Below are 27,532 nucleotides of genomic sequence, written 5' to 3'. Positions count from 1 at the left end.
TAAAAGTGCTTGATGAGCTATCAAAAAAAAAATAAGAAATATTTAAAGGTCAAAAATGTAGTGATGGCAGAAAATAGTGAAACTAGGCTTCAGTTTTCAGGGCCTCCCAGAGCACACGAGAGATAACTCCCAAAGCCCACAAGTGGTGAGAGAATCCAGAGGCGATTGCCTCATAAAGTGGGTGCCAGTGGACTACACTCTCACTGTAAGGATGCACTTGAAAGAAATGCACAAATGCTGCCCAGGAACTAAAAGGAAAATTGCCTGCCCTAAACCTTGATGTTGAACAAAGGAGGAAGAATAATCTCCTCTGATAAATCATAATCACAAACTGACTCTTACACTGATTGCACCCTGAGAGTTTCCTAAACAACTGACCCAGAAACAATTCCCATAAAGGAAGAAAATGACAGATTCAGCCACAATAAAGTTAAAAACTTCAATCATCCAAAGAGATCATAGAGAGAAAAGACAAGGCTGTTCTAAGAGAAAACATTTGCAACACATATTGCTTGAGAAAGGAACTGTCCACAGAATTTATTAAAAATTCCTACAAACCAATGAGAAAAAGAAGGATAATTCTGAAAACAGACAAATGATTTGAGTTAGCATTTTCAGAAGAGAAAGCAATAAACATATAAAAAGGAGCTCAATTCATTAGTACTCAGGAAAATATAAATTGGAACTCTAGTGAGATGTCATCATATACTCTTCCCATTGACAAAAATTAAAAATCAAATAATATCAAGTGTTGGAAAGGAGCTAGTAGGAGTGTATACTGCTTCAACTCCCTAAGAAAATTATGTGGTATTATGTAATAAAGTTGGATGATTGCATCCTCTAACACCTAACAGTTCTACTCCAATAATGGAAGCAACTCACATTCGGAGGCATGCACGAAAAACTTTAAATAGCATTCCACCTAACAACAAAAGCAAAACAAAAACCCTGAAAACAAATGTCTATCAACAGAAAGGATACATGCCTTGTGTTATCTTCTTAAGGTGGAACAGTACACAGCACTGAAAATGTATAAAGCAGTCACATGCAATGGAGCAGAACAGGTGAGAGGTACTCCTGCAATTGTCATTTCTTCTTTATACTTTATACATATTTTATATATTTTATAAATATTATTTGTTTGTTTTCTTTTTTCTTTCTTTCTTTTTTTTTTTTTTTTTTAGACAGGGTCTCACTCTGTTGCCCAGGCTGGAGTGCAGTAGCATGATTATGGCTCACTGCAGCCTCCACCTCCTGGGCTCCAGTGATTCTCCCACCTCAGCTTCCTGAATAGCTGGGATTGCAGACAAGCACCACCATGCCCAACTAATTTATTTTTATTTTTATTTTTATTTTTATTTTTTGTAGAGATGGGGTTTCGCTGTGTTGCCCAGATTGTTCTTGAACTCCTGGGTTCAAGCAATCCACCTGCCTTGGTCTCCCAAAGTGCTGGGATTGCAGGCGTAAGCCATCGCGCTCTCCCTATATATTATTTTGTATTAGCTAATTATTCAATGCAAACAATTTTAAAATAAACAGAGTAATTAGAAAACAACTGAACACCAATCCTTTTTGGGTTTTTATAAACAGGCTTGATAAAGAGGGGGTGAGGCACAGGGGTCTAGACAATATTTTGTGTTACCTGAATTTTCACAAATATATGTTCACAAAAATTGGCCTTTCTGAGTTCACTAATTTAATGAACATGAAGTTGGTTTGATTTGTATTACTCCAAGCCTCTTGTTACCACGGTTTCTTCTGAACTTTACTGGGTTTAGAATGGAGGCTGGAAACAGTTCAGCTTTTTCCTTTTGATTTCAGCTGCTTTGACTTTCTGTTGGTCTTCTATGAGTCTTAAAGTCTCGCCTACCCTGGTACTGTTCCTTTCCTAATGCAACAAAAACACAATTGGTGTTTCTTGCCTCATCCATAAATGGGGACTAGAATGGTAAGAGGTCACCAGAGCATGCTATTGTTGACCTTGCCTACAGACACCCAGGACCACCCAGCCAAGGGAAACCTGGAAGCTGTGAACTCAAATGCCACAATATCAGGTCCTATCTCAGGCTTCTGCCATTGAGTGGCAGAAGCCAAGGGAGAATTCAGCCCTCCTGCCTCCCACCTCCTCATCTGGAGCTCTTTCCACCACTAGAATCCCATGACCTTGGGTAAGCCTCCAAGCCTCTGGCTCCCTATCTGGAGCAGAAAATAAATGACAGGATCCCTGAGGCTCTCCTTCCAGCTCAAATTCTTGCATTCTGTGCTGCTCTCCCTACGCGTCCCGCTTTGCTCCAGGAGCAGGAGCGGAGCAGCGCTGCAGTACCAGGGCATAGCTGCATGCCTCTAGTTGCTGGGAAATCTGGGGCAGAGCAGTTCTGCAGTCACACGTTGGGGAATCAAAGCTCCAAGCTCAGGCAGGGGAGTCATCAGGCTTTGAGAGTGTTATATTTAAGGAGCATTTTGGAGGTCAGGAAACAAGTGAGAGAGGAGCAGCAGGGGAGGAGCAGCCTCCTAAACACTCCATTTCCACAACAAGGCTCTTTCTAGTCCTCCAGCCAAAATCCGCTTCCAAACTGCACTCAATAGAGAGCCTGTGTGAGCTGACCAGCAGACGGCCAGGGCTGCACCCCGATCAGGTGCTCCCCACCACTTCCCTGTCCTCTCCCTCCCTTGGCACTCTCCTCTCCCCACCCTCTGCCACTATTAGTCACCGGCTCTGGGGTGACAGTGTGGGCTGCAGGCATTGGCCTTGCCTTCTAGCCTGTTCATCTGTGTCAGCTCCCAGCTTGGAGCCTCCAAAGCCAGCCCCTCCCCTCCTATCCTTGGTACCCTTATGCACACCCCGCCCTCCAGGCCCACTGTCTGGGTGAAACAGCGCTGTGCAGGGCAGGCACGCGGCCAGAGGGCTGGCAAAGGGTGGCAGGCTTGGGGGCAGAGCAAAGCGGGGCTGTTTGCTTCAAGAATGCTTCCTTCTGGCCAGGCGTGGTGGCTCATGCCTGTAATCCCAGTACTTTGGGAGGCCAAGGCAGGCGGATCACGAGGTCAGGAGATTGAGACCATCCTGGCTAACATGGTGAAACCCTGTCTCTACTAAAAAAAATACAACAAAAATTAGCCCGGCGTGGTGGTGTGCGCCTGTAGTTCCAGCTACTCGGGAGGCTGAGGCAGGAGAATGGTGTGAACCTGGGAGGCGGAGCTTGTAGTAAACCGAGATTGTGCCACTGCACTCCAACCTGGGCGGCAGAGTGAGACTCTGTCTCAAAGAAAAAAAACCCAGAATGCTTCCTTCTGCCTCTATGACCTCCTGGATTTACTGAAGGCACTGGAGTTAAAAAATAAAATGAACAGAATCACCTCCCGCCAGGCTTCTTTGCCCCTCCTTCACAATCTCCTAATCTAGAATATTCCTTCAGGCAATAAACAGGATAGGCAATATCAAAGCCAAACTCCACTCAGCTTGTTTGTGCCCCTAGGAAGAGAAGGAAGCAAGACTGAGGCAGTCAGGGCTTCCCTGTTTGGCCGTGATCCTCTGATCACTCTAGAATCTAAAGGGGTCGCACAAACCTTATGCACAGTGATTCTCACAGCAGCCCAGTGAAGTGCTAAACCACACTTAACACAAGACATGCAGGCTCAGTGAAGTCTAGTTATCTTCCTACTAGTATTGCCATTGCTAGCCGCTCTATAAGGTTGTAATTGGTAAAAAGAGAAAAAAGGAAAACGTATGAACACCATACCTGAGAATCACAAGCCCCCTCATGCAACTCAGGGTAAGGAAACCCCTTAGCCAGGACATACATTGGGATCACCTCCCTCACTGAACTCAGTGCAACACCCAACTAAGCTTTCTCTCTTCCCCCGTTTAAGCAGCCATTGATATCCCTTCTCCAGGGATATCTTGTCTCCTCCAGATGAGGAGACAAGAGCTCTGTCTGGTAATGGAAATCCCCAAAGAGGACTCCCCCCTCTATCCCACTTTCCCCTTCACCTCTAAAATCATCCTCCCGCTTCCTGAATGCTTGACTGCCTGACTAGTGTTGGTTTCTCTGCATGCTTGCTCATCCCCGTGTCCTGGATCACAAGACCCCTTCTGCTGGTGCACAGAATGGTGGCCCCAAGGAGGTAAGAGCCCTGCTGTCAGAAAGATGCACACACCTCAGAGAAACCCCACAACCAGGAGAGGGGCTGCCGCCTGAAGTCACTCATCATCCTAATTACACACGTAACAAAGGAAAACACCCCTCCTGCCAGATGGAAGAAAGGAGGCAGATTTCTCATTACCCCCGTGGCTCCTCCTGGTTTATCCTCAGGAGAAATTCCGGGTGACTGATGGTGTTAGGGACCCGGGAGGGTGCTTATAAACTCAGGTTCTCTCTGGGAGGAGGCACCCATACACCCACAGCCAGCTGCTTCCTGTTGTCTTCCCACCAAATGGGGATTTCTGCTTCTTCCACTAAATTACGTATCAGTATTACCATTTTTTAAAATACAGACGAATTGAGCGTTAACTCATTTTAAAAGTGAAAGTTGCCTGGCCAAGGACACAGTAAGAATCTATTTATTGTTGGCAGAGAAACTGCTCGATGATAGGACAAGTGCAGAAAAACCGCATTCTTCACTGAGCTGGGACTGACACCACCCCCAGTGGTGTGTACTGTGGTTTAGCACCGGGATTCTAGAATTAGCCTTGAGTTCAAATCTATACTTAATAGCTATGTGACCTTGAGCAACTTACTCCATTTCTCTAAGCCTCGGCTCCTTCATCCATTAAAAAGGTGAGGATGACAAGCACCCATCAGGTTGCTATGAGGAGCGGATGACACTAAGAGCAAGTAAGTGCTCAATACATTTTCACCACTGCTATGATTATTCCCAGCCCGTGTCCGCAGAACCATCACTATATACTACAGGAACCACAGGCTCCATTTCCTGCTCCTAATCTACTTTTTCTCCTTTATGTCAACAAATTTTCCAATTTTTCCTATTTTGTTGGGAATATATTTGCATTGTTTTGTGTTCTTTCCATTAGGTCAATCAGCTGTTTATTTTTTCAACAAGAACTGTACTTATGGCTGGGGGCGGTGGCTCATGCCTGTAATCCCAGCACTTTGGGAGGCTGAGACAGGTGGATCATTTGAGGTCAGGAGTTTGAAACCAACTTGGCCAATATGGTGAAACACCATCTCTACTAAAAACACAAAAATTAGCCGGACGTGGTGGTGTGCACCTGTAATCCCACCTACTCAGGAGGCTGTTGCTGGAGAATTCCTTGAGCCCAGAAGGTGGAGGTTGCAGTAAGCCAAGATCGTGCCATTGCTCTCCAGCCTGGGTGACAGAGCGAGACTCTGTCCAAAAACAGAACCATACTTACGGAGCGTCTAATATGTTCATGACCCAAGCAAATCACAATGATATTTCAAAGTTAGATCCAGAGTTCTCTTTGATCTCTACCAGTCAGTAATCCAACAAGGAAGACAAAAGATGGGCATTAAACTATATTAAATAACACTAACTTAAAATATAAGGCAGTAAGTCTCTAAGAGACACATATCTAATCAGAAGGACATATTATCTCTGTTTTCCAAAATGAACAGGTTTGTAATCATTACACCAACTTTTTTTAATCAACAGACGAGTAACGGTGAATAGTCTCAGCTGACTTACATTGTCTGTTCGTGATACTTCTTGATTAGTCTGGTATTAACACAAAAGAGCCAAAAAAAAGGGATCCAATATTTGTCATCATCCTTTATGGAGACAAGAGCTTCCTATTTGCATGAGAGGTGTCCAGAAATAGTGCCTTCGGAACATATTGCTACTATCACTGCCAATAAATACAGGTTTACTTGGATGGAGCATCTAATGAGTTCAATTTTAAACAGTTTCATTTCGTCATCGGGACATTTTCTCAACAGTGCTCTAAGGTTAGGGCAGGGGAAGCTTTAAGTTGTTTCAGGCACAGATACCCACTACCCTCTCTCAACATCACAACAGACATGAGACTGGCATATCATGAGTAGACCAAAATGTTCAGCTTCCATCCATTTTGTGACCAGCACTATTCAGTAAATGCTCTTCCATGCACTGAGCCACTAACTACCTTTGATGATCCAGTGGCATTTGTGTGCTGGTGTGTACCATGATGGGGTTTTTACATGGAGTGGTAATGAATTGAGAAAAATTAGGACAATGTGGTAAACACCAAAAGGTTAAATATGTTGGCTGGGTGCAGGGGCTCACACCTATAATCCTGGCACTTCGGGAGGCCAAGGTGGGCAGATCACTTGAGCTCAGGAGTTTGAGACTAGACTGGGCAACATGGTGAAATCCTCGTTTCTACTGAAAATACAAAAATTAGCTGGGTGTGGTGTTGCATACCTGTGGTCCCAGCTACATGGGAGGCTGAGGTAGGAGGATTGCTGGAACCCAGGAGGTGGAGGTTGCAATGAGCTGAGATCGTGCCACTGCACTCCAGCATGGGAGACAGAGCAAGACTCTGTCTGAAGAGAAAGAAAGAAGGAAAGAAAGAAAGAGAGAGAGAGAGAAGGAAGGAAGGAAGGAAGGAAGGAAGGAAGGAAGGAAGGAAGGAAGGAAGGAAGGAAGGAGAGAAAGAGGAATAAAGAAAGAGAAAGAAAAAGAAAGAGAAAGAAAGAAAGAGAGAAAAAAGTTTGAATATATTGACAGCATGACCTTCTAAATTTTGTGTTTAAATATTCTTTAAATATACATATACATAGTGGTGGTAGTTCTATATTTTAGTTTAGTTGCTAGCTTTCATAGGTAAAATAAATAACTGGTAATTCTTTGCTGGTCTGCCAATGTTTTTCAATCTCTCCACAAAATCCAGAAGTTCAGACTCCCCTGTGAAGAAGGCTCTCCGTTCTAAGACCTCACCCTATAAGGAGAGCCTCTGCCTCTCAACTGCTGTGATGGGGCATCTGATTTTTTTTGGATTTTGGAATATTTGCAGGATACATAGTCAAATCTGAAGTCTGAAATGCTCTGACGAGTATTGCCTTTGAACAGCATGTTGGCACTCAGTACGTTTCAGGTTTGGGAGCATTTCTCATTTCAGATTTTCAGATCTGAGATGCTCAACCAGTACCACTCCCTAACCTCGGACACAAATTTCTTATTGTTCCTGAACAATTTCACCTAGATATCTCACAGGCAGTTCAGAGCCATCATGAATAAAGGAAACTCCTCACTGTCCCACTGTCTCCTCCCAACTCTGACCTCCTGTATCGATCTCAAATCACCTCACCAGCTCCAAGTCACCCAGTCAGAAACCAACAATTCACCCTAGACTCCTCCTCTTCCATCTCGCATTTAATTAGGAACTACATCATGTCAATTCTAGCACCTGAAATATGACTAGAGTGTGCTTCTTGCTGTCAGCGTTCACCCGCCTTTCAATTCTTACCTTTAGGTTTGTAGTTGCAGTTAGCCTCTCCTATTTGTTCATTCACCAGATATTTATTGAGCATCTCTCATCTGCCAAGTAAAATGCTAAGTGCTAGGGTTTCGGTGAATTAAGAAACAAAACACACAATCCCAGTCCTCAAGGAGCTCACAGTCTAGTGGGGAGAGATAGATGTATTAAAAAAAAAAAAAAGTTATCAGAGATGGAGCAAAACGAGGCAATTATCTTACTTGTCTGCCTCGGAGCCAGAGTAGAGTACCTTCTCAAAAGCAAACCTGATGGTACCTTGAAGTCCTTCAGCTGTTCGCAGTGTCTATGCAATCTTGGCACTGCACGAGCTTTCACAGCGTTTCAGCTCCCTGTTTCTGTTCTGATTTTGACATCTGCCTCTTGTCTTCCACATGCATCCTAGGCACCAGTCCTGCCAAGCTACTTGTCATGCCCTGGACCCTGTCATGTCCATCCGGGGTCCACTGTTCTCTAACAGATCTCTGCACCCATGACCACCATTCAGTGACTATCTGCAGTGTGCCAGACATTAATCCTAAAGCGTTGCATTTAATCCTCATGACAATCCCGGCGTATTGATGGTGACCTCATGGACAAATGAGGAAACTGAGACCAGGGAAGGCCAAGATAACTCACTGGAGTTCACAGAGCCAGAAAGCAACAGGGTCAGCATTTGAACCTAGACATGTCCAACTCCAAATCACAGCCACATCATCTTTCCTCTCGTGTCCACCTGATAAATTCCCACCCACGCTTCAGGTCTCAGATCAAATGTAACTTTCTTTACAAAGCCCTTCATGAACTGTCCAGTCAGGTAATTATTCTGGCTTCCCTGATTTTGAACCTATTACCTTGTGTTGCCATAATCTGTTTACTCATCTGTCTCCCGCAAAGACCCATGACCATCTCTTCACAGTGACTGTGAGCTACCCATCTCTAAGCTCTCCACACTGAACTCTCTCCATTGGCGTACAGTCAGCATTTAATAAACATCTGGTGAACGAATGGGTTCATTAATGCTCCCTAACCTCTTTTCTCAAAGTTAAGACAGAAACTCTTGCCAAGCACAGTGGCTCAAGCCTGTAATCCCAGCACTTTGGGAGGCCAAGGTGGGAGAATTGCTTGAGCCCAGGAGTTCGAGACCAGCCTGGGCAACATAGTGAGACTCCATTTCTACAAAAAATAAAAAATTAGCCAGGTGTGGTGGCATGCACCTGTAGTCCCAGCTACTCAGGAGGCTGAGGCAGGAGGATCACTTGAGCCAAAGAAGTTGAAGTTGCAATGAGCCATGATTGCACCACTGCACTCCAGCCTGGGCAACAGAGACCCTGTCAAGAAGGAAAGAAAGGAAAGAAAGGAAAGAAAGGAAGAAAGGAGAGAGAGAGAGGAAGGAGGGAGGGAAGGAGGGAAGGAAGGAAAGAAGGAAGGAAGGAAGGAAGGAAGGAAGGAAGGAAGGAAGGAAGGAAGGGAGGGAGGGAAAGAAAGAAAAAAGAAACAAAGAAACAAACAAAGAAAAAAGAAAGAAAGAAAGAAAACTCTCAGTAACAATTCATCATCTACATCTACGTATCTTAACACAGTCAAGTCAGGTTATCAGATGGCACTAGTCTGCAGTGTAACCTTAAAAAGAAAAAAAAAAAAACGAGTAGTACTATGACAATGCAGTGGAGTAATAGAACCTCAAAATCCAGCCTTCAGAAAGTGAAGTCACACCTCTAAAATCTCTACTCCAGGAACTGAACAGTCTAATAAGGAATGTTGTCATCAAGACTGACCACACCTCCACCAAAAGCTATTTCATTCCAGGGTAATTTAACCCAGTTCATTGCGGCTAGGGGAGATTCTGGGAATAGTATCTCAGAAATAAAAGGGGAAGCCTGAGATAAGGGGGATGCATTTTTCATGTATTTAGACATTTAAAAAGTGATATTCAAATTGTATGTAAATTACTTACAAGCTGCTTTTATGCATTATCAGAGATTCCAGGACATTGGCCGTAATATGTAAGTTCCTCTTGTACCTGGGCTTTGTACCTAGGCTACAGAAATAGGCTCTTTATGGGAGCATCTTGATCAGTTAAAAGTTCTTAAACTTTTTTGAGTAATAAGCCTTCTGGGGAGCTGATGAAAGTCAAGAATACTCTCCCCAGAAAAATGTACAGAAATACAAAATTCTGCCTACCAACAAGGGGGGCTCGTGGACCCTCTCCCAAAATCCATCCAGAGCCCTGAATGGTTCACAGGCACAGATTGAAAATGCCTGAAGTAAACTTCCAAAGGGTCTGGATTAGAGAAGGTTAAAAAAAAAGATTCACAATGCTGCTGTGAAATGACATCAGTTTCTGTTAGCCAATCAGATTCTCTGTTGGTCAAGGTTCTGAAAGTAAATGCCTCAGCCTCCTCAGTAGCTGGGACTACAGGTGCATGCCACCACACCTGGCTAATTTTTTATTTTTTGCAAAAATAAAACAGAATGATCCAACTCTAACATCTGATGCTATACCTGCTTAGATCATGTGCAATCTGGACTAAGGGAAAGCAAGGGCCTAAGTAAAATCAGGCTGTTTCTGCCTCCATATGCAAATACAAACTCAATAGACCTTTCCAAACTAACCACAGAATAAATCCCCAAAATCCCCAGACCACACCTTTTCCAGAGCACTCGCCACCACCATCTCCTGAGAGCCAGCTGGTTGATAACAAACCACCTACAACTTCAAGAGCTAGTTCCCTAGAGGGTTTGCAAGGCCCTGGTGAAGACGGACAGCAGCATTCCCACCACATAGCAAACTGCTTGCAGCAAATTGTTTTGCAGATGCCTGCTTTCATGGCCGCCACTGCCCACTGTCAAGGTAGTATAAGCACTTTGCAACACTCCATATTCAAAGGGGCTATTCAGATGTTTGTGGAAGACAGAAAAAGAGAGAGGAAGGGGAGACAGAGGAGGGAATGGGTCCAGGAAGACCTGTTCTCATTTAGTTTGCTCTCTCTGACTCCTTTTTAAGAAAACTGAGAATTTGACAGACCTAAACTGATTAAAACAACAGATGTGTGTAATTTTCACCTTTGTGCAGACCAGGAGATGGAAGCCCAGAGAAGTTAAGTGACTTGGATCTGATCACACAGCCTGCAGGGCTGGGAGGAGCAGAAAACCAAGTTCTATGATTCCCACAGACATGTCCTAACCACTATAACACATTCCTGCCGGTTCATGCTGGCAGCAGACTTGCCGCTTGGGTGTCCTCTCTCATTCTTCCTCCATACACAACACAGGGTACCCAACCTGCTCCAGAAGTCTCAACCTTGTCCAGTCTTCCATCTCTGAGAGAAAGGAGACCCTGCCATCTGGCCAAAAAGCAAGGCTCCCAAATGAAAGGCTGAGATATTCAGGAAGGATTACACGTCTCTTCCTGCACACTGGAGCTGGGGTTGGGGCTGCACAGACTAAGCCTCCTTAGATGCCCCCATCCACTCCCAATGGCTCTAACTCCTTGTTTGGAAAAATACACAGAAAAGCAAATTTCAAATTGCAAGCAGGAGCCAGGAGAGATTTGAAAGCTATCTCAGGAACGCCCTCTAGCGTGCCCACAGGGTGCGAGCAGCACAGCACCCAGGCCCCATTCCCTGGAGGTGCCCAGGCCCACACTGCCATTGGGGCATCCGGCGAGCAGTGGGCGGGGACAGCAGCAGCATCTGCCACTCACATACAAACTCCTCTCCAATCCCAAGGCCAACGTCTGCTGCAGGATGAGAGGCAGTCTCTGCTTTTAAGACGGTCCAGCCCGCACCAACCCCACCCATTCCTTATACAACAGGGAGAAGGAAAAGAGAAGCAAACAGAAGGTAAAAAGAAAGTATGGAGGTTGCACAAATGGAATGCAGTGCAGAGAAGAAGCAGAGGAAGAAGACGGAGAGAGAGAGAGTAAAAGAGAGGCGTAACTGAAAAAGAGACAGGATAAAGAGAAACAAAAAATAGGGCAAGACTAAAGAAAAAGAGGGACATATAAGTGAGTGCAGATGAAAGCTACAGATACCTCCACCCTCCACCCTGCACCCCTCATCCACCCACTCCGACTTCCAAGCACACCACGGTGGGGCATGTGCTTTGTAGGACCTGGCACCTCCTCGCCTCTCCTGAGGTCTTGGTGCTCACAACATTTCCCTCCACTCTGACACAGCCCCTGGATGCTCACGAGTGGCGGGCTGAGGGAGAGGAGGAGAGAGAAAAGTGAACCAAAGGCAGAACTCGCCAAGCGAAGCCACTTACGCACAGTGCGGCCGGCAGCATTTCCATCCTACCTTTGCTGTCGCCATGTCAGCCGGCTCCATGATCTCTGCTTGGCCTAAGGAGCAGCGGCACCATCCAGAGAGAAAAGGCAGAGTCACAAACGTCCACCCAGGGAGAACACACCACCCCTCTGGAAGGCTGGGGAAAATAAGACACCTATTTCTACTCTCTGGCCCCCCTGGGACTTCCTCAGTTTCCGGGTAAGAGGTCAGAGTCTGGAGGTCCACACCAAGTAGGGGGGCCCTGTCTCCTGTCTGTGTTCCACAGACACCCAGGAGGCTGAGTCAGGGGGCACCTCCCCTGGCCTGGTACTTCTTCCCAGGAGCGAAGTGTGGGTCTTCCCAGGCTCCCCCTGTTGAGAGGGAGAAGGCACAAAGATGGAGGCCTGCCCTCCCATCACCCCGCCAACTGGTACCCACAGGTCAGGATGAGGGGGGCATGTGGGAAGAGGCCAGCTGGCAGGTAATGAGCAAGAGCTGGGGGGAGCAGGAAGGGAGAAGGTCAGCGGCTGGTGGGGGGCAGGCGGGTGTGAGAACCTCAAGAAGGTGCAGGCACTCGGCTGGAAGCAGAAAGGTGCTGTGCAAGGAAGTGCCGGAGCCACAAAGCCGGAGCCTGGCACGGCAAGGTGGAGAATGCAAAAGGAGAGAAATTCGCCCGGTGAAGCCACTCACCTTGCAATAACATTCAGACTGACTGAGGCCTACACAGGAGCCAGGAGCGGGCGGTTCACACACCCCCACTCCACTCCCAGAGACTCACAGCCTCTGTCTAAAGGTACATGAGAGCAGCCGGCAGCCTGGCTGGATCTGCAGAGGCCCCTGGCTCTCTCCGAGCAGTCTGATTGGAGGAGCAGGATGACTTCATCCAGCCCCATTCATCACTCTAGGTTTCCTGCCCAGCAGGGACAGGCCGCTCGCTTGCAGTGACTACAGCTTCCTCTCTGGCCCACTTTACTTGGTCAACCTGGGATAAGCTTCATCCATGAGGGGAGCCCCGGGGAAGGGGATCAGAGTATCTCAGCCCTATTGGGAAGAGAGGAGCAGGCTGCTCACATTCCCAAGACAGTGCAAGGATTCTTCTTAAAACACAGTACATATATTCACTGTGTGTGTTTGCGGTGCCAGAGCTGGCATCCATACGACAGAGCAAGGCTCCTAGAAACTGGTGAGGAAACGGGGTGTATGCTCTGGTGAGCCACTCATCTTCCTGACAAAAACATGAAAATAAACCCATCCAAATATTTAAAGATATTTCTCCCAATCAGAAAGAATAATCTATAGAAAAACACCCATGTAGTTCCTGAGGCATCGCCAAGTACCTCCCTCCTATCATTTTCCCCCATCAGCTCCCCTGTAGCAGCCCCTGAAACATGCTAACCTTTCTTCTGTTAAGGACATTGGTTCCTTCATGCTTGTTATCTCACATCTACAAAAGGTTACAGGTGAATGGGACCTTACAGCTTCAGCTCCCATTTTGCAGATGAGGAAACAGGCCCAGATAAAAGGCCAAAGGGTCAAAACAAGGATGTCAGTCTCCCAGTGCTCATTTCCATGTAGACTTTACCCTCAGAAATGGTGAGATCCTCAGAGAAAAATGACCCCTCCTTATTTACTTCTTCGTTTCCTCCCCCACACCTACTCCCAATCCAGCCCCCAGACCACAGAAAAAAAAACAACAACAACAAAGCAAGTGTTAGATAGAGTAAAATATAATTTAAAAAAGAAGGCACGGCCAGGCACAGTGGCTCACACCTGTAATCCCAGCACTTTGGGAGGCTGAGGTAGGCAGATCATCTGAGGTCTGGAGTTCGAGACCAGCCTGGCCAACATAATAAAACCCCATCTCTACTAAAAATACAAAATTAGCCAGTCATAGTGGTGCACACCCGCAGTCCCAGCTACTTGGGAGGCTGAGGCAGGAGAATCACTTGAACCAAGTAGGCAGAGGCTTGCGGTGGGTCAAGACCATGCCATTGCACTCCAGCCTGGGCAAAAAGAGCAAAACTCTGTCAAAAAAAAAAAAAGAAAGCAATGATTGCATGATCATTTATTACCTTGCTTCTGTTCAAGTCTGACTTTATAACCAAACAACTCAATCAGGTAGATCAATATAGACTAGGAAAGAGTTTTCCAAAAAATTGGTAACACTGACAACACACAGTGTTGTGCTCACGGGTCTGGCTTAACTACAGGAACAACAGCTGTGACAATTCTCATTTATATAGTGCTCCATAATTTACAATGCATTTCTGTTATTGTTTGAATGTGTCTTCCAAAACTCATGTTGAAATTTAATGGCCACTGTAACAGTATAGTATTAAGAGGTAGAAACTTTAAGAGGTAATTAGGTCATGAGAGTGGCCCTCATGGATGGTTTGATTCAGTTATCCTGAAAGTAAGTTAGTTATCATAAGAGTGGGCTCCCAATAAAAGGATGAGATCAACCGACTTTCTTCCTGTCTAAGGTACTCTCTTGCCCTTCTGCCATGGGGTAACTCAGCACGAGGCCTTCCCCAGATGCTGGTGTTACGCTTTTGGATTCCCCAGCCTCCAAAACCATAAGCTAAATAAACTTCACTTCTTTATCAATTACTCAGCCTGTGGTGTTCTGTTATAGCAGCAGAAAATAGAAGATCATTTCCAAATCCATTACTTCCTTGGACACTGAGAACCCTGTCAGGTCAAGACTGTTTCCCCCATTTTAAAGATAACTAACCTGAGATTCAGAGACTCTAAGCAACTTGTCCAACATCACACAGTCAGCAGAGCAGAACTGAGACTCACCCCATATTCACTAAGTCCAAATCCCTTTCCACTAAACATCATAATACCAAATTTCCTACCTCTCAACATTTTCTTCCTCAATCTGCACCCAAGTCTTGCTCCCTGTTACTACAGTTCGGTAGAGAACATAAAACCTCAATTTGACACTTCCCTTTGAGGGCTTTTTTTTAAATTGAAGATGGCAAATTATAAAAAATGCATTATTAAACATTAAGAAAAAAATCTTGGGACTATTCAGAGGTTGGTATATATATTTAAACAAATCTCCTATGTCCTATGTACAGTGAAAATTGCTTTTAGATAAAAAGTATTTATCTAAATGAATTTGCTCATGTTCACCTTATTTTAATTTATTTTAATTTAACTACTCTGATTTAAACTGAGGTTGGGGGAAGGATATATATCCTGATACAGGCACACATCCTGTTAGAGGAACATGGTTTTTTTTCCAGCCACAATAAACGGAATTCAACACTTCTCCCATTCATATTCCATCCTACACTAATAAAAAAAAAAGGTTGAGGATGACAGTAGTGGAATTTAGGCCAATAGATGGATTCCTTTAGCCTATTGCCTGGTTTCTATAAGCCCTAGACCATGGTCTTGAATATAATAAACTTGAAAAGCCATGAGGCTTTGCTAGCACTGCAGTAGAGGTAATCAATCATACCCCCACCACAAACCAAAGGTGTGGGGGCCATGCCAATCTACATGTCATCTTCTCTGCCCAGAGGCCTGTAAGGTTTCTTCTGGCTCTTGCTGAGGCCTGCCATCCTCTTTGTTCCTGGGCTGATAGTCAAATGTACAAACACATGGAGAGCAGAAGGCTAGTATCAATGGAGACGGATGTTCTATTACATCAAAATCACACAGAAATCAGATCCATGTTAATGGGGGTCCACCCAGTCACCTGAATGACCAAAAGCATTTACTGACTCAGTTTTTAAAGAACTGTGATACAGCCCTGGATGGTGAACATGTGCAGAAGGCTTCAGAAGCACCATATGTATATTACACAGCGATTCATACGTCTGAACTTAAAGCAGGAGGAAGAGTGCTGTTAACTGCAGAGTAGACAACCTAGAAGTTGGGGCTGGGCAGGAGGCAGGGGAGAGTCCTAGGCTTTAATGAGAGTGGGGAGAAGTCCCAGAGTCAAAGAAAACTCCAGAAAGAAAAGAGAATGAAAGAGAAAACAGGGTCGGGGAGAGGGGGAGGGGTACTAATGCAGGTTGTCTAAATAAAACCAATTGAATCCCTACCTCTGCTGCTACTAACCAGAAAGGACTTGATCTAAATAATTATTCATAAGATAACTAGTTTCTCTATTGTATGCATTTGCTTTTTGCTTTTTGAACTAGAGACCAGAAGCTCCCTCTTCAGCAACTTAGGCTCATTTCATTTTGCCTAATATTTAATGAAATACAGAAAGAAATGCCTCTTTATAATATCATTCTCTCTCTAGGGCAATTATCTCTACTAATTGCTTTACTTTGGGTATTACTTCCTAACTTCTTAATCACTGTACTTATACACCAAGTTAAAGAGAGACAGGAAAAAAAAAAAAAAAAAAAAAACAGATGCTTTTGAAAAGAGGCTGGAATGAGTTCTGGCAGGGGTGTGGGTGAAGGGGTTGCGGGAAGTACAAGCACCAAGTTCCCTAAGGACAACTCCAAGGTTGGACACTGCACCTGCTTCTTTAGGAAGAGCCTCCATGGCAGCTGCCTCTTGGGAGGTGGGGTTGCAAGGAAACTGAGTGAGGCTGTTTCAAACCCTGGTCACATCAACCTCCCCCGCTGCACTCTGGGACATGTAGTTCTGAATAACGGGCAGTGCTGCGGCCATGTTTGCATTGCTTACAGAGTGTGCGGCTTGATCTCTCTGCCTGTCCTAAGCCTATAAATACAGATCAAATGCTTTTGCCAAGGAGGTGAAATCCCTTCTTTCGAGAGTCTGGGTGCTGATTGTAAACTGAAAAGATGGTGATGAAACAGAAAGAGATTTACAGAACTACAAGGGACTTGAAATAAGGAAGACCTTGAGAGGTCACTAGATGTAGATGCTCCCTATATACGTAGATGACAGGTTATCTAGACAGAAGAGAGGGAGAGAAAGAAAGAGGAAGGAAGAAAGAGAGGGAGAGTGAAAGAGAAACAGGGCAGTGTGTCTGTGTTCCCATGAGGATGTGTATCTGCTTCAGTGCCTTTTCTTTTGTTAACCATCAGCTCCTAGAGGCAGCTAAGCATGAGGAAGAGTTTCAGCTTGAATTCTGACTCGACCACTCACCCACCATCTGTGAATCTTGAGCAAGTTACTTAGCCCTGTGTGCCCCTATTTCCTCATCTATAAGACAGGGATAATAATAATATTCAAGTCATAGGCTGTTACAAAGATTAACTGAGATAACATATGTAAAGGGATTAGAGTTGTGTCTGGCACATAGCAAATATAACCTAAAAGTTAGGTGTTTGTTTTTCATTCAGTGGTTTACCACCTGTCTTCCCCTAATCCATGTGACCTCTTACCCCAGAGCAGGAAAATTTTACATCCTCCACAGAATTGATGATGGTAGAGGTAGAGTGGACAGCAGTCAAACCCACCTGCTGTTTTAGGTGAACAAAGACATCAAAACAAGCTGGGCATGATGGCTCATGTCTGTAATCCCAGCACTTGGGGAGGTTGAGGGGAAGAATCACTTGAGGCCAGGAATTCAGGACCACCCTGGACAACAGAGTGAGAGCCTCCTGTCTCTACAAAAAAAAAAAAAAATTATTTATTTATTTATTTATTTTTATTTTTTATTTTTTGAGACAGAGTCTCGCTGTGTTGCCCAGGCTGGAGTGCAGTGGTGCCATCTCGGCTCACTGCAAGCTCCACCTCCCAGGTTCACGCCATTCTCCCGCCTCAGCTTCCCGAGTGGCTGGGACTACAGGCGCCCGCCACAACACCCTGCTAATTTTTTGTATTTTTTAGTAGAGACGGGGTTTCCCACGGTGTTAGCCAGGATGGTCTCAATCTCCTGACCTTATGATCTGCCCACCTTGGCCTCCCAAAGTGCTGGGATTACAGGCGTGAGCCACCGCGCCCAGCCAAAAATTTATATATTTTTTAAGACATTGAAACAGAGAGGTGAGACAGTCACTAAAATAAGGAAAAGACAGAAAAAGAGGAATAAGGAAATACAACAGAAGATACTTGCTGAACGAGGTATCCAACATTAAGAGGGGCTTTTGGAGAGTGGTAGAAAAATGTCATCACAAACAATAAGAGTCAACATGGAAATAAAGAAAAGTCATAAAGAAAATGAGAGAACTGGTTGGGCGTGGTGGCTGAAGCCTGTAATTCCAGCACTTTGGGAGGCCAAGGCTGGAGGATCACTTGAGGTCAGGAGTTTGAGACCAGCCTGGCCAACATGGTGAAACCCCATCTCTACTAAAAATACAAAAATTAGCTGCGCGTGGTGGCGCACGCCTGTGATCCCAGCTACTCCGGAGGCTAAAGCACGAGAATCGCTTAAACCTGGTAGGCGGAGGTTGCAGTGAGCCAGGATTGTACCATGGCACTCCAGCCTGGGCAACAGAGTGATATCTTGTCTTAAAAAAGAAAATCAGAGAAACTGAGCTGGTTGGAAGTGGGAGGAGAGAGGTGAAACAGAGAGGAGCTGTGAATGGAGAGAAGCTGCCTGGCATAAGACAAATTAGCACAACGGGAGTCACTGCTGCAAAGGTCAAGTCTGAATTGGTCTTGCCAAGCTGCACTGCTCTCTGTAGAAGTCAGGTTGTTTTATGAGGGCTTGAGGCGGAAGTTTCTGAAGCAGTCAAGATAAGGAGGGAGGAACACAGGTGGTGAGAACTGAAGATCAGTTTCTAGGAGAAAAGGAAATAGCTAAGCCTTTGGGGTCAGTCATCTCTAGTACCACATACTCAGCTATGAGGGAGACATCAAGAAAAGAGAGAAAGGACTCTGAATACAAATCCTTGCAGGCTGGACAAAGTGGAAGCTGTCAGCCTCCCATGGTGGCTTGCTTAGGGAAGCTCATACCCGTCCAAGACTGAAGGCCTTGGCGGGTACCAGTGCTGTTCTATGCCTGAATTCCTCAGGGAAAAACATGATAGGCCAAGGGAAATCCACCTCCCTTAGCTGCTAGCAATTCCTGAGACCGCCCCCCCCAACAAGCAACAGAAACATGAGTGACATTACCTCGGCCTCAGCCTCTAGAACTGGACAGGACAGTGTAGCACAGTGACTGAAATCTGGAGTCAAATTTCCCAGTTCGAACTCTAGCACATTATTTAATAGCTGCTTGATATTATATAATTTATAAAACTTCTCTAAGCTTCAGTTTTCCTATCTATAAAATGGAGGTCATAATAATACTATTTCATAGAAAAATGGTAAGATTTAAGTGAAAACGCAGTAACTAAAAAATGGTAAAATTTGGCTGGGCGCGGTGGCTCACACCTATAATCCCAGCACTTTGGGAGGCCAAGGAGGGCAGATCACCTGAGGTCAGGAGTTTGAGACCAGCCTGACCAACATGGTGAAACCCTGTCTCTACTAAAAATACAAAATTAACCAGGTGTGGTGGTGGCACGTGCCTGTCCTCCCAGCTACTTGGGAGGCTGAGGCAGGAGCATGGCTTGCACACAGGAGGCAGAGGTTGCAGTGAGCCGAGATTGTGCCATTGCACTCCAGCCTGGGTGACAGAGCGAAACTCCATCTAAAAAAAAAAAAAAAAAGGTGAAACTTAAATGAAAATGCAGTAACTGACACATAATAGGCACAGTCAATCAATGTTAACTAAAATAATCTTGTCTTTATAATTACTATCTTAGGGGTATGGGTGGGGGTTTAAGAACAATGGGGACTCCATGAGTTCCCTCAGCCCTCCAAGCCACCTGCAGTTGGTGCCAATGCAAAGCTAGCTCTGGTCTGGTTACACAGCTCCTTCCCTTACCTACCATCTCCAGGCACAATCGCACCACCTCCAGTCAGCAGCTGGTCCCTTGCACTGTGCTTTCAGATGACAAAGTTGTATAAGTGTTTCAAAAATGGAAAGGATCATGACTGCATAAGGCTACCATGCCCTGCCCTGGAAACTCACTCCTACGCCTGTGCCAATGTTCACAAACGTCCTGTCCCCAGGCTGCAGAGGACTTCAGAGCTTATCACACAAGGGTTCGGAATGACAGTACAAACAATCCCTGACTTCTCATGGGCCATCCTTTGCATTTTGAATTTTGATCTCTTCTCAGGTTAGCAATATGCTTTATAATACTTTCTCACGATGATGGGAAGAGGTAGAAAGCCACAGCTCCCGGTCAGCCATGGGATCACAAGAGTAAACAACAGAGTAGACTGTGTCTCAAAAAATAAAAATAAAATAAAAATAAACAAACAAACAAAAAAGAACTTGACCTCTGGAATTGAATCCTACCTATGCTACTAACAAGCTCTCACAGTGGACAATCTAAGCCTCATCTAGAAGATGAGTATAATAGTAATTTCCCTTTCAGAGTTTCTATAATAAGATAGCGTAGGAAAAGCACAGTGTTAACCACATAATATGCTCTCAAAATGGCATCCATTGCCAGGCACGGTGGCTCACGACTATAATCCCAGCACTTTGGGAGACCAAGGTGGGTAGACCACTTGAGGCCAGGAGTTTGAGATCAGCTTGGCCAACATGATGAAACCTTGTCTCTACAAAAAATACAAAAATTAGCCAGGAGTGGGGGCGTGTGCCTGTAGTCCCAGCTACTCGGGAGGATGAGGTGGGAGAATCACTTGAACCCCGGGAGACAGGGGTTGCAGTAAGCCGAGATCACGCCACTGCACTCCAGCCTGGGTGACACAAGAGACTCTGTCTCCAAAAATAAAAAAGGTATCAAGGTATCTATTATTATTTTAATAATAATACCATTATTATTACCTTAGAACACAAATATTGCTCCTCCACAAAGTACACAGGCATTCTGCATTTTCTTGGATTTACTGGTCACATTTGTAGATTGGTGAAAGCTTCCTATAGTTATCAATGTCTTCACTTAAAAAGACTCCAATTAATTTTAGCAAATTTCCCATTGTGGAAGTGAATCACATACAAGCATATCATCATTTGATATAGGTACTGAAGAAGAAATGTATGGATTAGGAGAGTATAGAGCATCGGACTTCTTGAGTCTCTGCTTAAGAGTCACATCTGTTGGTATTTATTTATTTAGTTAGTTAGTTATTTTGAGATGGAGTCTTGCTCTGTCACCTAAGGCTGGACTGCAGTGGTACGATCCTGGTTTACTGCAGCCTCTGCCTCCTGGGTTCAAGCGATTCTCCTGCCTCAGCCTCCCAAGTAGCTGGGACTACAGGCATGCACCACCACGCCCGGCTCTTTTTTGTATTTTTAGTAGAGACGGGGTTTCATCATGTTGGCCAGGATGGTCTCGAACCTCAAGTGATCTGCCTGCCTCGGCCTCCCAAAGTGCTGGGATTACAGGTGTGAGCCACTGCGTCCAGCCAAAATACCCTTATTTACAAGGATAACTCTCAGCCAGTTGAACCTATCCATCATTTAAGATGTCCAGAAAAAGGAAACACAGATAATAGATCTGTTTCACTTCTAAAGGGAAAAAAAGATGAGTGGGAGAAATTGCTCCCCTTGTGGATCCCACAGCAAGTTTGTAGTGGAGTTTCAAAAGTCAACCAAACAAAGAGTTTCAAAATTCCAATTCCAAATTCAACTGACTAATTCACCCATCATGCTCACATAAAAGACACAAGGGAGCTTTTGTGTGGGGAAGTGGGGGGTGCACTCAAACAACCTGCACTCCCACAGCCCATCTCCCCACCCCACCACCATTTGAATCAGGGTCAGAATGGGTTTCTCCACCTCTCAGTGGAAAAGCTACACCTTTAGATTAAGGAGAAATGGCAAAGAAAAAGAAATGGAGCCAGTGTTTAATTGCTCACATGCCCGAGGATAAGAAAAGAGGCACTGAGTAACCTGTAAAGTTGGTAACAGATAAGATGGAATGAGTAACTTAATTACATACCCCTCCACCCACCTTTCTCCTTGCTACCGAATGATGATTCTTGGACTATGCAGAAGACAGGTAAGGGACACAGAAGTTGTGTCCCCAGGTATTTTAGCCCTTTTTTCTGTTGCAATAACAGAATACCACAGACCGGTTAATTTATAAAGAAAAGAAATTTAGGCCGGGCGCGATGGCTCAAGCCTGTAATCCCAGCACTTTGGGAGGCCGAGACGGGCGGATCCCGAGGTCAGGAGATCGAGACCATCCTGGCTAACACGGTGAAACCCCGTCTCTACTAAAAAATACAAAAAACTAGCCGGGCGAGGTGGCGGGCAACTGTAGTCCCAGCTACTCGGGAGGCTGAGGCAGGAGAATGGCATAAACCCAGGAGGCGGAGCTTGCAGTGAGCTGAGATCCGGCCACTGCACTCCAGCCTGGGCCACAAAGCGAGACTCCATCTCAAAAAAAAAAAAAAAAAAAAAAAAAGAAATTTATTTCTTATAGTTCTAGAGGTTGGTAAGTTCTCAAGATGATGGAACCACATCTTGAAAAATTCCCTGGTGAGGGACTTTTTCCTGTGTTATAACATGAAAAGAGTATCACATGGCGAGAGGGCAAGGTCATGTCTCTCTCCCTCTTCTTTTAAAGCCACCAGCTCCATCATGGGGGCTCTACCCTGATGACCTAATCTAATCCTAATTAGCCATGCCTTTTAATACTGTTACAATGGGGACTGAGTTTCCAATACATATATTTTGGGGTCACAATTAAACCACATCACCAAGCTAGGTATCAAAAGACCCTTCCATGTCCCAGCCCTATTAAATTGTGTGCCAGATATTAGCCAGACTAGGATCACAGGAGGCATCAGGGCTCGGGGCGTGTTTCTCTTTATTTTGCATTTTTATTTATATTTTCTTTATCAGCAATGCTTTTGGAGAAAGAGCACATTTCTGAAAGCATGGTCCAAGACCATCTGCACCAGAATCACTAGGGATCTATGTTAACTGTGCAAATTCCTAGGCCTTTCCCAGTCCACAGGACTCAGAATCTAAGAGTAGGGCCTAGGAATCTGCATATTAAATAAGCTTTGCTTGTGATTCTGAATCACATTAAAAGGCTGAAGACCACTGCTTCAGGACCATGTCTAACCAGTGGCACACTCAGAATCAAGGAGACATGAACACTTACCCATGGCCATGGAGGAAGAAAATATTAAGGCATAGCAAGATGGCTGAATAGAAGCCTACACCGGTGTACTTCATTGCCCCTACAGGAACAACAAATTTTAAACTACCTACACACCAAAAGGGCCATTGTAAGAAACAAAGTCAGGTAAGCGATTACAGTACCTGGTTGTAATTTCATATAACTGAAGGAGACGTTGAACAGGGCAGGAAAGAAAGTCTTGAATCTCCAGTGCCCCCCTCCCTTATTTTCCAGCAGTGGATGTGCAGCATGAAGAAGAATCTGTACACTTGGGAGAGGGAGGATGCAGCAATTGCGAGGCTTCGCATTGAACCCAGCTGTGGAGGCTACGGTAAAAGGCTCCTTCAGTTTGAGAAAAGCAGGGGGAAAAGTAAAGGGCACTCTGTCTCGCACCTCAAGCACAAGCTTGGCCACAGTGAGGTAGAGCACCAAGCAGGCTCTCGGCGTCCCCAGGTCCAGTTCAGGGCTCTTGGTCATCATTTCTGGACCTGCTCTGGACCAGAGGGGAGTCCACTGCCCTGAAGAGTGAGTCCCGGGCCTGGCAGCATTCATCACAAGCTGAATGAAGAGTCTTTGGACTTTAAGTGAACATCGGCAGTGGCCTGGAAAAAACCCCTGTGGGCCAGTGGTGGGTGGTGGTGGCCACAGGGAGAGGCTCCTCTGGCTGGGAAGGGGGAGGGAAGAGTGGGAGGGACTTTTTCTTATGGTTTATATGCCAGCTTAGCTTAACTTTTTTCTTTTTTTTTCTTTTTTTTTTTTTTTTTTTGACAGAGTCTAGCTCTACCACCCAGACTGGGGAGTGCTGTGGCAAGATCTCAGCTCGGGTTCAGGTGATTCTCTTGCTTCAGCCTCCTAAGTAGCTGGGACTACAGGTACCCACCACCACACCCGGCTAATTTTTGTATTTTCAGTAGAGACGGGGTTTCACTGTGTTGGCCAGGCTGGTCTCAAACTCCTGACCTCATGATCCGCCCACCTCAGCCTCTCAAAGTGCCGGGATTACAGGCATGAGCCACCGTACCCAGCCGCCAGCTTAGCTGCAGTGGAATAGAATACCAGGTAAATTTCTAAGGTTTCCTACTTCAATCCTGGCTCTCAGACAGCACCTCTGGATTGACCTGGGGCCTAGGGGAACTTGTTGCCCTGAAAGGAGGCACATAAACCTGGCTGGCTTTGTCACCTGCTGATTGTAAAGCCCTAGGATCTTGAGTGAACTTACAGGGTAACCAGGTCATGGTTACAGCAGGCTTTGAGTGAGACTCAGTAATGTGCTGGCCTCAGATCTGAACCAGTGCAGTCCCCATGGGGTGGCCATGGGGGTGCTTCTCTTTCCCTACTGTCAGTTCCAGGAGGCTAACCACAGCAAGAAACTGCATTTGTTTGGAAGAAAGTAAGGGAAGAGAACAAGAGTCTCTGCATGGCAATACAGAGAATTCTTCTCGATGTTATCCAAGACCACCAAAGTGGCACTTCCATGAGTAGACAAGAACCACAACATTATTGAGTTTTGGGGCCAAATGCCTTCCAACAACTGAAAAGCCTTCACAAAAAGAAGAAGCACAAACAAGCCAAGACTGTGAAGACTACCATAAATGCCTAACTCTTCAATGCACAGACAACGAGGAACATCTACAAGCATCAACACCACATCTAGGAAAACATGATCTCATCGAATGAACTAAATAAGGCACCAAGGACCAGTCCTGGAGAAACAGAGATATGTGACTTTTCAGACAGAGAATTCAAAATAGCTGTTTTGAGGAAATTCATAAATTTAAGGTAACACAGAGAAGGAATTCAGAATTCTATCAGATAAATTTAACAAAGAGATTGAACTTATTAAAATGAATCAAGCAGAAATTCTAGAGATGGAAAATGCAATTAGCATGCTGAAGAATGCATCAGAACCTCTTAATAGCAGAACTGGTCAAGCAGAAGAAAGAATTGGTAAGCTAGAAGACAAACTATATGAAATATGAAAATATAGTTAGAGGAGATAAAAGAATAAAAAACAATGAAGCATGCCTATGAGATCTAGAAAATAGCCTCAAAAGGGTAATAGCCTCAAAAGGGTAAATCTAAGAGTTACTAGCCTTAAAGAAAGAGATAGGGGTAGAAAGTTTACTCAAAGGGATGATATCAGAACTTCTCAAACCTAGAGAAAGATATCAATATTCAAGTACAAGAAGGTTATAGAGCACCAAGCAGAGTTAACCTAAAGAAGACTACCTTAGGCATTTAGTAATCAAATTCCCAAAGGTCAAGGATTTTAAAAAACGATCCTAAAAGCAGCAAGAGAAAAGAAACAAATAACATACAATTGAACTCCAATACATCTGGCAGCAAATTTCTCAGTGCAAACCTCAGTGAAAACAAGCTAGGAAAAAGTGGCATGGCATATTTAAAGGGCTGAAGGAAAAAAAACTTTTACCCTAGAATAGTACATCTGGTGAAAATAACCTTTAAGCATAAAAGAGAAATAAAGACCTTCCCAGACAAACAAAAGCTGAGGGATTTCATCAACTCCAGACCTGTCCTATAAGAAATGCTAAAGGGAGTTCTTTAATCTGAAAGAAAAGGAAGTTAAAGAGCAAAAAGAAATCATCTAAAGGTACAAAACTCCCACATAACAGTACACAGAAAAACAGAATATTATAACACTTATACAATTGTATTGTATAATGTACTCTTAATCTTCCATGGAAAGACTAAATGATGAACCAATCAAAAATAATATCTATGGCAACTTTTCAAGACACAGAAAGTACAATAAGACATAAAGAACAACAAAAAGCTAAAAACCAAATTAAAGTGTAGAGGTTTTATTTGTTTTTGTTTGTTAGTTTGTTTATGCAATCAGTGTTAAGCTGTCATCAGTTTAAAATAATGGCTTATAAGATAGTATTTGCAAGCCTCATAGTGACCTCAAATCAAAAAAACACACAATCGATGCACAAAAAATAAAAAACAAGAAATTAAATCATGCCAGAGACAATCATCTTCACTAAAAGGAAGATAGGAAGGAAGGAAAGAAGAAAGAGAAGACTGCAAAATAACCAGAAAACAAACAACAAAATGGCAAGAGTTAAGTCTTTATGTATCAATAATAACATTGAATGTAAATGAACTAAACTCTCCAATCAAAAAACACAGAGTGGCTGAATGGATGAAAAATAAGATAGAATGATCTGTTGCCTACAAGAAACACATTTTACCTAAAGATACACATAGACTGACAATAAAATGATGAAAAAAGATAGTCCATGCCAATGGAAACCAAAGAAGAGCAGTAGCTATACTTATACCAGACAAAATAGACTTCAAGACAAAAACTGCAAGAAGACGCAAAGGTCAGTATATAATGATAAAGGGGTCAATTCAGCAAGCGGATATAACAAATTGTAAATATATATGCACCCAACACTAGAGCACCCAGATATATAAAGCAAACATTATTACAGCTAATAAGAGTGACAGACTTCAATATAATAATAGCTGGAGACTTTGATACCCCACTTTCAGCATCAGACAGATCTTCCAGACAGAAAATCAACAAAGAAACATTGGACTTAATATGCACTATAGACCAAATAGACCTAATAGATATTTACAGAACATCTCATCGAACAGCTGCAGAATACACATTCTTCTCCTTAGCACATGGATCATTCTCAAAGATAGATTATATGTTAGGTCACAAAACAAGTCTTAAAACATTAAAAAAACTGAAATAATATCAAACATTTTCTCTGACCACAATGGAATAAAACTAGAAATCAATAGCGAGATTTTTGGAAAATACACAAACACATGGAAATTAATAGGCTCCTGAATGATCAGTGAGCCAATGAAGAAATTAGGGAGGAAATTGAAAAATTTCTTGAAACAAATGATAATGGAAACACAACATATCAAAATCTACGAGATACAGTGAAAGCAGTACTAAGAAAGAAGTTTATAGCTAAAAAAGTGTCTACATGGAAAAAAATTCAAATAAATAACCTAACAATGCATCTTAAAGAACTAGACAAGCAAGAGCAAACCAAACCCAAAATTAGAAGAAATAATAAAGATGGGAGCAGAAATAAATGAAACTAAAACAAAGAAAACAATACAAAAGATCAATGAAGCAAAAAGTTGGCTTTTTGAAAAGTAAAACAAAATTGACAAACTTTTAGCCAGAGTAACTAAGAAAAAAAGAGAGACCTAAATAAATAAAATCAGAGAAGAAAAAGGAGACATTACAACTGACATTGTTGGAATGTAAAGCATCATACCACCAATATTCAAGTGATCATTAGTGGCTACTATGAGCAACTGTATGCCAACAAATTGGAAAATCTAGAGGAAACAGAAAAATTCCTAGGCACATAAACATAAGCTTGGATCATGAAGAAATCCAAAACCCGAACAGACCAATAACAAGTAATGAGATCAAAGACATAATAAAAAGTCTCCCGGTAAAAAGAGAAGGCTGGGACCTGATGGTTTCACTGCTGAATTCTAGAACTAATACCAATCCTACTCAAACTATTCCAAAAAATAGAAGAGGAGGGAATACTTCCCAATTCATTCTACAAGGCCAGTATTAATGATTTCAAAACCAGACAAAGACATATTAAAAAAAGAAAACCATTGGCCAATACCCCCGGTAAATACAGATGTAAAAATTCTCAACAAAATACCTGCAAACTGAATTCAACAATATATTAAAAAGATCATTCATCATGACCAAGTGGGATTTATCCCACATATGTAAGGATGGTTCAATCAACAAACGCAAATCAAAGTGA

The 27,532-nt window shown here is 43.9% G+C and overlaps 1 protein-coding gene across 14 annotated transcripts in view; it reads right to left on the bottom strand.

Moving 5' to 3' along the window:
• The window catches only part of GRAMD1B (GRAM domain containing 1B), a 269,048-nt gene that overhangs the window by 99,112 nt on the left and 142,404 nt on the right, over positions 1-27,532 (bottom strand). Inside the window, exon 1 of one of the 14 annotated variants that reach the window (XM_077964560.1) lies at positions 17,100-17,239. The exons of the other annotated variants lie outside the window; for them this stretch is intronic. The gene's annotated coding sequence lies outside the window, so the exon portion shown is untranslated. Of the gene's footprint in view, positions 1-17,099; positions 17,240-27,532 lie in introns of those variants that run through there. 14 annotated transcript variants of the gene reach the window in all.

The sequence above is a fragment of the Macaca mulatta genome, chromosome 14, assembly GCF_049350105.2.
Source record: "Macaca mulatta isolate MMU2019108-1 chromosome 14, T2T-MMU8v2.0, whole genome shotgun sequence".
Classification (NCBI taxonomy): Eukaryota; Metazoa; Chordata; class Mammalia; order Primates; family Cercopithecidae; genus Macaca; species Macaca mulatta.
The sequence above is the reverse complement of the archived record's forward strand: the minus strand, read 5'-3'. Positions and strand labels throughout refer to the sequence as shown.